Source organism: Eutrigla gurnardus (assembly GCF_963514095.1).
Source record: "Eutrigla gurnardus genome assembly, chromosome: 10".
Lineage (NCBI taxonomy): Eukaryota > Metazoa > Chordata > Actinopteri > Perciformes > Triglidae > Eutrigla > Eutrigla gurnardus.
In genome coordinates, this window is record NC_139924.1 from 8,058,872 (window position 1) to 8,064,871 (window position 6,000).

Genomic DNA, 6,000 nt, shown 5'->3' on the forward strand with positions numbered 1-6,000 from the left:
TAATTACAGATTATTTACATTTGGACCCAGGAGCAGAATTATTGGATCCAACTCCATCAACGGCTGCACCCTGACACACGTGAGCTACAACTGAAAGAGAAACATGAAAAGGTTTGGCAGAAGGGGCTAATGTAGCTGTACTTCAGACTTTGGCTCTGCACGGAAACGCAGCCAACTAGTGACACAGTGCGGTGCCAACGCAGTCAGCTCCGGCAAAAAGACGCAAGGTCTAAGGGCAAAGAAGTTGAATCGCACATATGGCATACTTCTGCTATGAAAGACTAAATAGTTGCTGCTGTGATAACTTTCCAGAGTTGTTAATTCCAATCTGTGAGTATTCTAAACTGCTGTGTCATGTTTTGCCATCTGATAAGTCTTTGAAGACATTAATCCTTACTCCAACTGGATTTCCTGGTTCGTATTTTTTTATGTCACAAATCTGCTGTATTTGACTGTGATTGTGTGTTTACTGTAAGAACAATACAGCTCGTTTTCTCCAACAAGAACAACAACAAAAAACATAAATAACAATATAACCAGATATGCTGATGAATTCACAACACATCAATTAGTAATGTCTGTATCAGATATTTAAAAAACAACTTAATTGAATGTACCAATCCTTTAATGTCAGAGCCAGATAATGATAATGTCTCTGAAAAGAAGGGACAAAGTGAAGGATGCCACGAATGAAGAAATTCTGAAAGGTAAAAAGAGAAATGGGGAGAAGGGAAGCAAGAATAAAAGGTGAGGACAGAGTGAGTCGTTATCGGAGAGTTGCAAGAAAGGACCAAGAGTGGAAATGAATGCAGGGTCCAGCGAAATTACAGAGAGAAACAAGTCATCGAGTCTACCTTGACTTCAAGGATACTCACGCAGATTGAATAGAAAAAAAACAGAACACGAAGTTCTCGCTGATGTTGAATGAGTTGCCTTGGTGATTATATAACTCTCCTCATACAGAGAGCCAAGGCTTCACAAACAAGAATGAAGAATATTAGGCAATTAACTGGCTGACTAAGGTTCCACGGAACAATATAACTCAAGTTCCAACACTGCTTACAGAGCGAAGTGTTGGGAAGAGAGAACTTATGTTCCCGAAAACAAACGTATTAAAATATGGATGTGATTACAGAGGCTTGTAAAAAAACCTAAAGGAAAAAGAATATTGAGAATAATATGAAATCGTCTGCATTCAGGAGAGGATTGTGATTCAAGGATTGGTATTGTGATTTCTCCTCAAGTGTTGAGATTTCAGAGGGGTGATTCTGCTGTTCGGACTGAAATAGGAGGGCCATTAAAAACTAAATTAAAAAGGAATGAAACACTGCTGTATAATCCATGGAGTTGCAACAATGCTCTTGAATTGATAAGAATGTCTGGAATTTATGAATTTATGTAACAACTTCACACAAGGAGTGCTGAATAATAAAATACAAGCATTGCTCCGCTGCCCTCAGATTAGCACCACAATGCTGATTTAATGATCATGATTTGTACTAGAACTACATAGCTTAAAATACATTATATGTACTAATGCACATATGTATAAAGATGTTGGGGGTTATTTTAATCAAACTACTGAATTGAAAATACAATGATGTAAATTCCTAATGATTCGAATTGTGGGTTTTTTTGGGGGAAATACACATTTTAGACGGTTTCCAGTGACTTTGGGACAGTTGAAATTATTTGTCTGTACTGTTATTGGATGGTGATGCCAAAAAAACGTAATTGGTAGTTAAGACTAAAAGAATCATAATCTGCCAAGAAAACTGTAATCAGTGCAGCTCTAGTTCTCTTGAAAGTGTTTGTTTAAAAGACAGAATTTCATTCCATTTTTCACTGAAAAGACATAAAGAAAGGGAATGAAAGGTATTGAAGTCTTTTCCCCAAAAAAGTGTAGTTATTGTTATTCAAGGTTTGGTCAAGAAACACCTATCCATCCCCCTTACTGGTTGGCATAGCAACAACTTTCCTGGTATGCTTTGCCAAAAGGGCAGAAGAGAAAATCAAAATGAATCACTCTCAAAGACTGACTAAACTAAATCACATACACTTGAGAACTGTGTTTAAAGCCCCTTTGTATAATACACTTAAATCACACATCAGATCTTAAGGAACAAATTCTTCAAGTTGAAAATATTTACTGATGTACATTGTACACATCTTCACTTGAGAAATGGTTTATTATCATGTATGATTGGATTTGAGTGTTTCCTTCTTATGTGGAAATGGGATTTTTTTTTTCTGAAGAATTAATGACATTGTTAATTATACATCTTCACACTCTAACTGCAAATTTGCACCTCCCACCCTCCTTTCTGCATTTAAACACTTCACCTCACTACATGGAGCAGGAAGGAAAGGCAATACCTAAGTGGTTCATGACAAGTCAGTTTCAATGGTTGAAGTGTAAATCATGATCATCAATGACTGACAGATCCTAAACACACCGATAATTTCACTAACTAGAAAGAGAAAAATGTAAGAAAAATAAATAATTTGTCTCAAAGCTATTTTGAAAATATCTTCAATAATATACATTGAATAAAATCTATTTGCTGTTCACAATGCTCTTGAGAAATATTGATCAACATGCCATTCACTCCAAAATGTTCATTTAAAATGGATCATTAGACAGCCTTTGTTATGGCACAGGTCTTCTTTGCAACAAAACCTTGGAGCAAGATCATTTTCAAATCTGGAAAGAAAGATACATTTTACTGATTGTTCTGAATCTCAGGATTAGTCATCGATTACAAAAATATGTTGATTTGCATAACGTGCTTTGTCCTGTCAAAATAATGGCTGCGTCCGGTCAATGCATGCAGGACAAGTCAAGCAGAACACAGCCCTTTGTCTAGTGGTGTATCCGGGGCGATACTGCCGATCGATTGATTACTATAAATTATATCGTTTAAATATCGTCTCAGTCCTCAACTACAGTGAGGCAAAACTAAAACAACTAATAGGCTTTTTATTTCTCAGCCTGTAAGAGATGATGAATGTTAGGTAATGTTATTTTGGAGGCTGGCTGACGTTGATAAATATCAAATCTGCTATAATCATGTTAGATTAATCAACCACCCACTGTTAACACTTAATAAGCCTAATTGGAAACCCCTCACTACTGGAAATCATACATTTCCATATGATTGTACCCTGTATGACATAATGACAAACACAGTTGTCACTGCCTTGTCATTATGTTCTATAATATATCCATTAAAAATATATAATACATTCTTTGGTGGCTATTAGCTAACGGCAGCTAAGCTAGCATACTGCCCGTTTGTAAATTAATAAATAATTATAATAATAAATAATAATTAATAAAACTTATTCAGGTCTAGACGTCGTAGTCACTTCGGGTGGTTGATTAATCTAACATGATTATAGCATGATACATTTCTCAATGTTAGCCAGCCTCTGACATAACATTACCCAGCATGCATCAACTCTTACAGGAAAAAAATGCCAATAAGCCTATAATTTGATGTAATTTTGCCTTCCTGTAGTAATATTTAACTCTTATAATTTACAGTCACCAATTAATCCACCAATCAACAGGGTTAAAGAGTGCTGCCGTGGGGGTGCTTAAATGGGCGTGGCTTAATGTGTAGTATGACAGGTATTGTCAACAGATACTTCCTGGAGGAGCATCCCATTTACAACGAATGCTGTTGTACATGAACTCCCATCACTTTGTTCTTCTGCCTACACTTCAAAACACGACAGCTTGGGCTGCGGATTCACCATCGACCCATGCTGTGTAATATTGACCTGTCAGTTCATTATGCAGCTGCTGTTTGTTTCAAAGAGCAAAACAATCTTTGTGGTTTTTTCTTTTTTTTTTTTTTTTACCATAACAGATGAAATGCCCCGAAGATGAAAGAGGGAATAACATGATGCTAGAGGGGTGGAGGAGAGGAGAGGAGGAGTGAGGGCAACGGATGACGGCAGGGAGGATGGAAATCAGACATCTTATCCGCCTGTACGGTTCGGTGCGTGCACGGATACGTACAGCTGGGCTGCAGTGATGGAGCACGTGGTTCACGATCTGTGCCCTTTTGTTCCTCTGTCTCTGGATATCCCACCACAATAGATCTGTGCTCTTTGCCTGTACAGTTTCATCCATATCAGTCGCTGGGTATCTCACTCTGTTACCCTGCATCTCTGGCTCTGTCCCAAAGGGTGTGTCCTATTAACTGTAAGTTAAGGATGAGCTGTAGTGGGGAGGAAATTAATCTCTCCTCCCATCCTCCCTCCTTTGGCCTTCATGTCAGCTTTACCTCACACCTTATCTCACCCACTTCTTCCTCCCTCTTTTCCATCCGTTATCCCCTTCCTGAATCCCTCCGCCTCAACACCCACTTCTCCTCTCTTGCCTTCCTCCTTTGCCCCCTCATTACTCACTTGCCTCATCTCCTTTTTCCGTTTACCAACAAGCAGCTGTGTATGTGTGTGTTACACTTTCACAGTACAGCGTGTTTTCTTTGATAGTCTCTTGGCTGGCCCACATCCCAGTTCTTCCCTCACATGGGTGAACATACAGACGTTAAGAAAAAAAAAAAAAAAGAATCCCCCCCCCCTGGCTCACTATCCATCGTGTTTGTCTTCACTTCTTTCCCACTTCTCTGCCACCTGCAGATGGCAGAGAAGAAAGAAAGAAGAACAAAAGAAAGACAATTAGTAAACGAGAGTGTTAACAGTGAGCATGTTCAAAGTAGGGACAGAAAGAGAGAAGACAACAATATCATGTTAAAGGAAAACCGCACAGCTCGCCCCGATATATGTTGTTTTGAGCCCTTTTAGAAATCAGGAAGAGTGAATGTAAACACTGAATGCCAAATAGGATACGTGTTAGTATCAGGGAAACTGTGCCTGTGAACACAGTCGGCGATGAGACATCCAGGAAGTGATTAGGCATAAAGCTGATCTCAAATCAGGCAAATGATGCAGTTTGGCTGCCAGATAGATGGATGCCAACTAAAGCATGGCAAGACACACAAACACGCATGCACTCAAGCATACGAAAAGGCACCTTTCTTCTGTTTAATGTTGCAACATGCCTGTTACAATCTACATAAACCTGCAGTCACAAATGTTATCATATTTAAACTACTTCCTGATGATACCATATAATTGCAGAAACCATGAAGGTCAAAAAAGATGTACTTTATGGAAGTTGTTTACAGATGCATACAAATGTTTTTATTTGATTTGAAGTGCCTTGTTGAGAATATGTTGAATACATAAACTATGAGTAAAATGCATCATGCCTTTCCTATATCCACAACCAGTCTTTGATTGAGGAAACACTTATTTAGTTTAAGATCAAACTGTTTCAAAGTCTTTTCTGAAACTGAGACAGAGGGGATGAGAAAGAGGGGGAGCGATCAGGACTGAATGAAAATGAAGAACGAGAGATGCAGCCATTGTGTCTCTCCAGCTGGGCAGTTCGCTGGCATCCACTGGCTGCCTGCGACACAGATAGGATCATCCTATCATTGCACTCATTAGGAATTCAGAGAGAGCAATATCACAAAAAAATGCAGATTAGCTAAGCCTTAATTTCTTAATACAGCTGGGCAGTTAGCTGGCAGTTTGTCACTTCAATAAGACCCAGCTTTTGCACATTATCATCACATCATTGAACTCACTTAGAATATAACAAAAGGCTTACATTAGTAAAGCCTCTTAATTTCAGATGCAGTGTAATAGTTTGCTGGGAGCCTGCCACTTTGAAAAAAAAAAAAAAAAAAGGCTCTTTAAATCATGATTTCAACATGCACAATAATTTTGTTTCTCGCCTTTCATCGTTAGGCCACTTAGGCCTATCTGGTCTACTTGTAGCTATCTACTATAATGGGAGCATCCGCTATCTGGATGTTTAAATGCCGAGAGAAAGTTATGAAGAGATCACTCCTGCAGCGAGAAAGGTACAATAACAAAAGCCATAGGGGACCGCATAGAGGATAAAAGCATGTGGATGAG